The sequence below is a fragment of the Eptatretus burgeri genome, chromosome 5, assembly GCF_056783735.1.
Source record: "Eptatretus burgeri isolate ZD-2024b chromosome 5, Ebu_testis_v1, whole genome shotgun sequence".
NCBI classification, from domain to species: domain Eukaryota; kingdom Metazoa; phylum Chordata; class Myxini; order Myxiniformes; family Myxinidae; genus Eptatretus; species Eptatretus burgeri.
Genome location: NC_140965.1, coordinates 13,078,760 through 13,089,491, shown reverse-complemented (window position 1 = coordinate 13,089,491; position 10,732 = coordinate 13,078,760). Strand labels below are relative to the sequence as shown.

The 10,732-nt window shown below is 42.8% G+C and overlaps 1 pseudogene; it reads right to left on the bottom strand.

Moving 5' to 3' along the window:
- Positions 1–950: 950 nt before the first annotated feature.
- On the bottom strand, positions 951–3,742 carry LOC147025869 (uncharacterized; annotated as a pseudogene).
- Between the last annotated feature and the right edge of the window lie 6,990 nt (positions 3,743–10,732).

Sequence of the window (10,732 nt, the reverse complement as noted above, 5' to 3'; positions counted from 1 at the left end):
GAATTGGGGATCATGAGAAGTCCAGTCTGCACAGAATGCCAATACATGACAATGAAATCTTCCCAGTCCATACTCCACTTCCATTCGTCACCCCGCCGCGTGTCCTGCAACACGCGTTTCTGTGTTTCTGTACTGTATTCGCAACATGTGTTTCTCGTACTGTATTCCTCCATTAACGATTGTCCAATTGGCATTCAGGAACAGAATAATTATGGTGAACCATTTTGAAATTTCCATTCTATCATCTAAAGGCTGAAAATCATGTTTCAAAGACGATTTGAATTACAGATTTCGCACGAGCGACGGCAGGTTAAAAGTACCCTGTGAGCAGAACCGAAAGTAAAAAAAAAAAACATAAAAGAAACACACTATTTATGTAAAAGGCCTCATTTAGTGTTCATGTGTAGGGCCTTGTGTTTGTGTTTAACTTACCAGTACAAAGCACTCGTTATATCCGGGTTTTCCAGCAATGTGGATTGTTATAACACTACAGGGTAAATATGCATTGATTAGAGCATTTTCTGAATGTCGCAATCGTTATAAGTGGGTAATTGATATTACCAGTCTGCCTTATACAGAGGTCTGACTACATGTCAACAAGCAATACTTAAATTATGCACTGGTAACCCTTACCACTGCACATTGTCCGTAAACGATAAATGTTTATGACTTCCGACAACTGTCGGTAAACAACAAAAACCCACAGACACTTCTCTAATCCATCCATCCATTGGGACCATACTCTGTGCAGAGCGTTGGTGCTGCCTAAGCAGCCTCCTTGGCTATTGGGCACAATCCTGGATGGGTCGCCACTCCGACACAGTATACCAACAAGTTGGTACTCATTTTGCCGACTTCGGAAGGATGACAGGTCGAGTTAACCTCACCTGGTATTAATTCAACAGCTGAGCAGGATTTGAACTCAGGACGTGAGGATCCCAAGCCCACCACCCTAACCATTAAGCCAACACCAGGCATGGTGAGGGGTTTTGAATGGTGAGGCACCAGTCATGGTGAGGCGTCTCTAATCATATTGCCATAAAACTGAGAAAGACTGGTTTGATCGATCGTGGCCGTGCCAGATCATGTGATGTGCCATTGTCTTTGGTCACGTGACCCTCCCTGAGCGGGACGAAGCTATAACGGCTGGCCGACTTTTGTTTACGGATATTTCCATTTACGGACATTTATCGCCAGTTTTGTGATGGAACTGTGGCCTCAAGTTATAGTACAGTCAAAATGTCGGATGACCTCCCACAAATTGCAACAAAAGCAAACTCAACAGATTTAGATTCCTGGATATGTACTCAGTGACAGAAAAAAGTCCTAAGGGATCATCCGGGGGGAAAGTCCTGAAATAATGGAAATCCAATATGGCCGCCACCCAGCTTCAGGGAAAATGAGAAAATTGTAAAGATTGATATTTTAAAAATGTAAATTAATGTTTTTCTGCATTCTAATTGTTTCTCGTTATGGTCAGTATATTAATATACAAGAATAATTATGAAAAAAGTGAAATGTATGGAGGGTAAAATAAAAAATTATAGCTTTTTTGTCCAAAAATGTCAATTTTTTGTCCCGAAAAAAAAAATTTACCTGATACTGATTTTGGCTCCTGGACCAAAAAAAAATAAGAAATGTTGAACACACAAGATGAAATCAAGTCTATGGGAATACAATATAATTATGTAAATCATTGAAACGACAAAATTCACAATTCCACTCGGGGCAATCACATCTGCCTGACGAAGGTTTCGAAATGAAAAAGAAAATTCGCATTAAACTCAGAAACTACATCCATTATAAACTTACTATACATGTTGAGAAAAATCAAGCGTATTAAAGTTAGAACTCGACAATGTCGTCATCATCCTCATCATTGTCACATGGAGTGTTTGTGCAGCCAGAGCCCCTGCAGTTTCCACAAGCTGGAGTGCACTCAATGTTGTGCTTCTTGCATATGCATCTCATGGTGCTACATTCAGCCTGGCAGTTGCACCTAATGACATGTAACATCTTTTCAGGAGCTGGAGCTATTGATGTCTGAAGTGGCACAAAACCCTCGTCAGACTTCTGCCAACCCCAGTCTTTCGGAAGAAGTTCATCTGCACATCCCTTCCATTCTTGGACTTGCAGATACACGTGCAGGCTGTGATACTTTGCTGCTTCTGATGTTGGTGGTAACGTCTGTGGTTGCACGTGAGAGGAGCTCCAAGCCACCTTGTCCTAGTACCCCTGATACCGGAGGGTGTCCAGGGTGTCAGTTGACTTTCCGTTGTAGATTATCACCAATGTTTTTTCTCCTGCATCTGCCACATCACATACGGAAGCTGGATATGTATCAAAAACCTTGGCCTGCTCACGGAATGTGTTGTTTGCTTTGAACTTTTTGAGGGAAGCTCCCTTTCCAATCCCATGAAGATGAGATGTCGTGTTGCACCCAAGAACTGCATGTAGAAACAGTATGTGCTTGCATATGTCTGTACCAATCATTTTCTTTGTAGCCTTGATGTTCCAGTTGTGAGGCTTCTTTGTGTTCTTCTTTTGCTCGGGACAAAATAAGAGGTCATGGGATTCTAAGCTTGCATGGTAGCATAGGACACGGTCTGTGTCATCACCAACTAACACAGTGTTGGTGACATTAGCAGACTGCATGGCCTTCAGTACAATCAGGAGATCAGCATCCCCTGAGGCATGGTGTGTCTCACAGTTCTTCTACTGAAGCTCTTCACTCAACATAAAAATGAATCGCTGTTTATTCTGCCTATTGGCAAGAAACTGTTCCTTCTTCATTGTGAGACGCATGTCAGCTGTAAATGTCACAGTAGTGCCAGCATTCCCTTTTGACCGTCTCTGGTGTGTCATGTCCTTCGTGTTGGTACTCTCATAACCATCAAACACGACTATGGCATCTCCGTACTTCTTCGTTACATAATCAGTGTACTGGTGGCATATGTCTCTGTATGTAGATCCATGAGACCATGGAATGCGTTGAACAAGTGCCCCGCCATCCAAAACATACTGTTGCCCATCATTGGGGATATCAGCTGGGACATCGGATCCAAGAAGATCTCAGATGGCATCAGCAAAGACTGGCTTGTGTGCTTCTCGGAGCTGAAGAGAGGAATCAAAGAGGGCTGGTGGATAGCTGCACAGTTCAGATTTGAAGGCTGACTCCAGTTCTTCTGCTGTCTGTGCAACAGTGATCAGTCTCTGGAAGAGGAGTTGTGGGTCAACCTGGACTTGCTCTCCATCAATCTTGACAGATGACTTCATGCCGAGGGTGACAACTTGGTCTTTCCTCTTAAATGTGTACTCGGCAGGTGTTTTCCCATCCATAGATTTCAATATTTTGGCTGCTACAGCATGTGCTGTATCAACGTTGACGGTGGGGTGTGCATGAACTCCAGTGGCAATGTTCCTCAGACGTGGATCACTACTGAACGGATTCCGTTCCTGTAAATACTGAAGAGCTGATAGTGTGTCCTTCCAGTCACGAGATTGTCTTACCTTGGTCATGTCCTTCTTCTGCTCTCCACTGTTGTAATTCACACCTGTGAGCTCCTGCATTGCCTGGTTTATTTCTGCATAGGCAGGCATTGATAGTAGCCAGACCAGCCGTTGTTGCTCTGTCATCCCTCACCCTCGTGTGAGCCCCCTGCTGGTTTTCAAACTTCTCATCAGAACTTGTTCGATGATCAGGTCAGATGAAAGACCTGCCCACAGGCGATCACTTCGTTGAACCACATGGAACCCCTCATCAAAACGTTGTTGGACATTGGGAAGTTGAGTTTTGAGGTTGGACATCTGCTGCAGATACACCCTCGCAGATTTGGCATGCAGGTTGTGGCCTGAGGCTGCCAGGTAAGGCAGCATTTCCTGGATGGTCTGTAGATGTAGTGCCCAGTTCCCAGTGCGCTCTGCCCGGTTGTATTTGCGTAGAATGTGTAGCATGTCCATATACTGAACCCAGAGCACTGCAGTTCTAGAAGATATCTTTGCAGATTCGGCATGCTTCTGAAGGTGGTCTTTGATTCATTTCAAGACGTCAGACTTGCATACTTCTTCCACAGACTGGGGTTGGCAGAAGTGTGACGTGGCTTTTGTGCCACTTCAGACATCAATAGCTCCAGCTCCTGAAAAGATGTTACGTGTCATTAGGTGCAACTGCCAGGCTGAATGTAGCACCATGAGATGCATATGCAAGAAGCACAACATTGAGTGCACTCCAGCTTGTGGAAACTGCAGCGGCTCTGGCTGCACAAACACTCCATGTGACAATGATGAGGATGATGATGACATTGTCGAGTTCTAACTTTAATACGCTTGATTTTTCTCAACATGTATGGCAAGTTTAAAATGGATGTAGTTTCTGAGTTTAATGTGAATTTTCATTTTCATTTCGAAACCTTCGTCAGGCAGATGTGATTGCCCCGAGTGGAATTGTGAATTTTGTCGTTTCAATGATTTACATAATTATATTGTATTGCCATAGACTTGATTTCATATTGTGTCTTCAACGTTTCTTAGTTTTTTTTTTTTTGTCCAGGAGCTAAAATCAGTATCAGGTAAATATATTTTTTTCAGGACAAAAAAATTGACATTTTTGGACAAAAAGCTATGATTTTTTATTTTACCCTCAATACATTTCACTTTTTTTTATAATTATTCTTGTATATCAACATACTGACCATAACTAGAAACAATTAGAATGCAGAAAAACATATATTTACATATTAAAATTTCAATCTTTACAATTTCTCATTTTCCCCGAAGCCGGGTGGCAGCCATATTGGATTTACATGATTTCAGGACTTCCCCCTGGAGGATCCCTTAGGACTTTTTTTCTGTCACTGAGGACATATCCAGGAATCAAAATCTGTTGAGTTTGCTTTTGTTGCAATTTGTGGGAGGTTGACCAAATATTTCTGCTAAAATGCCTGTACTATTACGTCAGTATGCAAGATTTCAACTTTCTAGCCCACCTCGAAAGGATTGAACATTGATATCTTTGAGAGAGTGAGTGCCTCATGCATAAGTGGTTGGAAAGAGCTTTATACATACGAGCAGAGTAACCACCCTATGGGTGATCTTGTTCCAAGCATGCAACACGTTCTTCTGATGCATACCTTTTTTGTGTCGGCAAAAAAAAGAAAACAATAAAAAGACGTGCAGAGCATGATACTTGCAAAATCCACCCCCCTCTCCCAAGTTTGCCATTGATACAACAAATTGTCCATTTCATGAAGATTAAAATTGACAATCTTAAAGCTCAGGTCAATCGGATGAAAATTCATTATTTTTCAGATTGAAATTGATGATTTTTGAGGTTTGACCTTTTGACCTCAAATATAGTTGCTTTCCAAAGTTAGTGATGGACGATGCAAATTCTGTTCAACTTTCACGTTAATAGGATGTAAATTGACGATTTTAGAAGTTTGACCTTGAGTTCACCTTTGATGGTTTGATCTCAAAAATAGTTGGTTTCCCAATTCGGTGATGCAATATGCAAATCCTGTTCAACTTTCAAGTCAATCAGATGAAAAATGACGATTTTAGAAATTCAATCTCAGATGACCTTTGACCTTCAAAATCAATTGGCTTCTCAGTTGAGACTACCTCGACAACTTGGTAAAGTTTTATGATGATCGGTTTACAATTGTGACCTGTAGGTGATTGGAAAACAAATAGACAAGCCGGTAGGCGACGATGGGTCGCCGAGCATGGAAACTCTAAGATATAGAGCAAAATGGATGTCATATAGCGGATAGGGAATCAGCTTAAGATTATGCATATCAAATCTCATCCAGTTCCATCTACTGATAACTACTCTGTATCCATTTGAATGAAAAGTACCGAAAATGCGGTTTGAAATCGGAAATCCCCAAAGTTTGAGGGGGTGCTGTGGGTGAACAAAGATCTAAATCGAAAATCCGGCTCGATCGTTTGTGCACAATGTATTCCAGACGATTAGTGTGAATTTTCATGACCATCCGACCATAACCCTAAGAGGAGTAGCATTTGGCGCGAAGGCACCTCCGGCTCTTGCATATTATCGATTTTGGCACTAATTGACCTTTGACCCCTGACCTAAGCGAAATCGGTCAATATGTCCTGAGGCAAAGTTGTAGTACTCATTGAGTAACATGAACCTGCAAGGTTTCGTTCGTATCGATGCACTCACCTGGTCGCTAGGGGGCCTTCAATTTTCGCCAATTTTCACGCATACCCTAATTGTAGGGGGCGCTGCGGGTAAAGTATTCAATATATCACAAAAACCGGAATGTATTTGATAGAGCATCACCTGTAGATCATTCGTGCCAAATTTCATAACCCTACGTGGGATAATGGCTTTCGGAATTGATTTTGCGTGAACGGTACCGATTTTGAAGGTTTTTCGGTTGTTGCTAGGGAACCAAAGCGTCCCTAGCAACCATCACAATTTCCAAAGCACTAGGTCATAAGATGTACCTACCACCCGAGTTTGGTCAAAATCCGCCCACATTTACTTCCAATTATGCTGATGACAAACGAACAAACATCCAAACAAACAAACAGACAGAATTACTGACAATAAGGGTCACCTATTTCGGCGACCCAACAGAATAACAAAATCGACTGACCAATATACTTGAATTTTTTTATTTTGCAAGTAATAACCCATGAAGTTAAATGTATGAAGCAAAAACATGTCTTTGGCTTATAAATCAAAACGCCTCACTGCATTAGAAAACGTGGGGACAGGAACACCGTACTGTAAAATGGTGGAGACTTGTAATATCCTCCCCCACCTGGAGGCAGCGCTACATAATACATGTTTACATGGAGCATTTGCATCCCTCCTCCTCCCCCCAAGACCACCGGCAAAGATAAAAACACCCCAATACGTTCATTGGGGTCATGCTAATCCTATGTAGCAAGTCTGGATGGAATCAGCCCACAACTGTAGGGGTCGTAGTATGACAAAAACACGCACAAACACCGATCTGTGAATTACAGTAAGGATAAGAGAAGAAAGGGGGAAGTGATTGTGAATTTAACGGTCCATCTTTATTTACTTTCATCATTGTTCTTAACAAACGGGAACAGGAACAACGCAGGCATGATTGGCCGAATGGCCTTCTCATGCACCAAAGTTCCCTGTGTATATTTGTGTAATGTTAAGAACAGGAAGAAATGGGGAGGGGACGACAGAGAATTGGGGATGGGGGTGCATGGAGTTAGAAGAGGGAGATTGAGCCGTTGGGAAGGGGGGGCTGGGGGTGAACTTGGGGTTGGAAATGGGATTGAGTACTTGGGGTTTGGGGCAGTCGAGGACTTGAAGAAAAAAGGGGAGGGGATGACAGAGTTGGCTTTGGGGAGGGAAGGCAGAGAGGGGGCAGAGTTGGGATCGAGGGGGGTTGAGACTTTTGAGGGGGTGAGGGGAATTGAGGAGATAGGGTTGGGAGGGGGTTGAGGATTTGAAGAAATGGAGAGGGGTGCACAGGGTTGTGTGTGGTGGGAAAGGGTGGGGGGGTAAGGACATGGGATTGTGTGTGTGTGTGTGTGTGTGTGTGTGTGTGTGTGTGTGTGTGTGTGTGTGTGTGTGTGTGTGTGTGTGTGTGTGTGTGTGTGTGTGTGTGTGAGAGAGAGAGTGAGGGGGGGGTGTTAGGGACCTAAAGTCACATTTTACATTATGCAGAATTTCCATGGGTCCGTGTGATAGTCCCGTTGTGTCTTTTGGGTCCTCTAGGTATTTTGGGTTATCTGGATATTTTGTGTCCTCTGGGTCTTTTGTGTCATCAGGCCTTTTGGATGCCCTGGGTCTTTTGGGTCCTCAACATCTTTTGGGTCCTCTGGATCTTTTGGGTGTTTTGGGTCTGCAGTCTTTTGGGTCCTCTGGGCCCTTTTGGTACTTGGGTGTTCAGGGTCTTCTGGGTTTTTGGGGTGTTTTGGGACTTTTGGGTCCTCTGGGCACTTCAGGTTCAGTACTTCAGGTTACAATCGTGGGTGACATCAGGTCAGCTGTCCAACCAATGGGTGAAGAGTAGATATACATATCTATTTACATACATTTGCTCCATTGTATATCAATTTGATGATTCTTCTGGGTTAGATCCTGAAATTTAACCTGGCTTTTGTTTGAAATACTGTTTCATAAGCACCACACCGTTTTTGCAATGCAGGATTGTTCCTTCGTGATACATTGATTGTTACCTCCATCACCGAAGGTGGACGGTTTGTTTTCACCCCTGTCTGTTTGTCTGTCTTGTCTATAAGCAGGATATCTCAAAAAGTTATGGATAGATTTGAACAAAATTGGTGGACAGGTTTCAGTGTGTGATAAGGACAAACTGATGAGATTTTGATGAAGATCTGGATCCGAGAATTTTTTAAGTGATTTTTCACCATTGAGGGATAGGGCCAAAGACGACATATTGCAGGATATCTGAAAAAAGTTCTGGATGGATTCGGATGAAACTTGGTGCAAAGGTTGGGTATGTGACAAGAAAGAATTGATTCGATTTTGGTGAAGATCTGGATCTGGTAAAGAGAATTTTAAATTTATTAAAATTATTTTTCACCATTGAGAGATGGGGCCAAAAACGATATACTATACCGTCAGACCCCGACATTCACGGTTCATAAAATGTGACCTGCTTCTCCATCCGTGGCCCTGTGCTTCGTGTATTTGCTGTTTTTCACGGGCATATTCGTGGTTTTTCTGACCTGCTTCTATATTTGCAGCCCTGTGCTTTGTATATTCATTTGTGTTTTGTGTTTTTTCTGACCTGCTTCTACATTCGCGACCCTGTGCTTCATGGATTCACAGTTTTTCTGACCTGCTTCTACATTTGTGGCCATGTGCTTCACGTATTCACGGTTTTTCACAGGATTTTCGAAACTTGTTTATGAATCATGAACCACCGGCAGCCCGTCCCTCTTTTCCCCATTGAAACAATGTCATGACATTTGTGGATTCTAATTTTGCGGCATTTTTCAGGAATGTATCTCCCGCGAATGTCAGGGTCTGACAGTATAGTGCGATATCTCAAAAAGTTGTGGACAATTTATGACAAAACTTGGTGGATGAATTCGGTGGGTGACTATAACAAGCCGATTAGATTTTGGTTACGGTTTGGATGGAGATCTCGTCCATCAGTTGGAGACAAAACATGAAATGTTCAGCCTGATGGAGTTATGTGCTCTACCGAGTGCCGTTATAGTTATTTCTGCATTAGTCATTGTGGGAGCAACAGAAACAAATCCTTGTGCTTGTGCCCCTGAAACCCCTCGTCAACGTCATCCTCCAGTCTTCCATGTGGAAATGCTTCTCCTCCCCTGTGCAGGTCCTCCAGTCTCTTAGAGTTGCTCACGCTGCTGGTTCTCAATTCTTGCCCTGCCTCCAGAGTACTGGATATCGAAATGTGTTTTTTTTTTTCATTAAACTTCTTTTTTGAAACTTGTGATTCCCCCCCCCCGCCCTCCCCCCCTTTCGATCCACTTTATACTGATGTTTACAAGCCAACTTTGACAGACAAGAATAATCAGGTACAGTTAAGAACCTTTGTGCCCATGTGACAAACACAAATAATGAAATATTTCTCGACGGGAGTGCTGTAACGTTGGCCTGCAATTTTTACAGGGCTAGTTTGAGCGTGTAATTACTGTGCAACATGCTGTGTTGGAATTACATCCCAGCGAACCTGTCAGGAAGATCCCTTTGCAAGCCTGCCTCATTTCAGCCCTCCACGACTCCACAGCTGGAAGTCACCAAAGCCGATGTGTCCATTTAGTCAAATTATTGATTATAAAGCTTGTGGGGATCAGAGGATTTGGGTATCGACTTACTGTGAGCCTCAAAGCATTTGCACGATTGTGAAAACAGCCTGAAGACACAGCATCTTAGAAATCCTCGCAAAAGGAGCTAATCGTATATCACTCAATAAGCTTTCCCCTTATTTTCACCAATATTCACTCAATAAGCTCTCTTCTCCTTTTGATTTGTCTTCATTTTGGTGGTGGGTCGACTTGAAACTGTCTAAGCTGTCTTTTCGTTTAGTAGTAAATCCACTACCTTCCTTCTTTTTATCATTGTCTTTCTTTTTCTCGTACGTTTGATTTATCAGCTCGTTAAAGGTTGTGGACCCAATCTTTGGAGAGGTTATTGGATCAAAGGCCTATTTATTCTTATGCAGCCTGTGGCTGCTTGGCTGCATCATTTTATGTGGACGTGGCTGTGCCACTGATGCAATGCCCCTGTTACCAGGAAGCTGGTGCTCATTTCACCGATCTCAGAAGGATGACAGGCTGTCAACCCCACCTGGTGTTAATTCATCAGTAAAAAACGAGGGCTCAAAATCAAGACACTAAGATCTTCATGGTTAAACATTAACCATGAAGCCAACAGCAGGCTTTACTCCTGATGGTTATTGAATCAGACAGGCAATAAGTTGAAGGAATACCAGTAATTCAGATCTCTCACTGCCTCACTTCTCACGCTCTCCCTTTCTCTTTTCTCTCAAATCTTCTTCTTTTTTTTTTCCTTCTCTTTATAAAGGGCAAGGTCCAATGGTACCAATCTTCTTCCCTTTCTTGATATTCCGATACTCCTCCACTTCCATCTGTCATCAGCCAACTCTTTCCACTCTCCAACCACCCTCAGCATATTAATATCCCTCCTCACAATCTCACCATCTCAACCACAGTCTACCTCTTTTTCCTGTGACCTCAACTTATCCGCTCCCTTTGC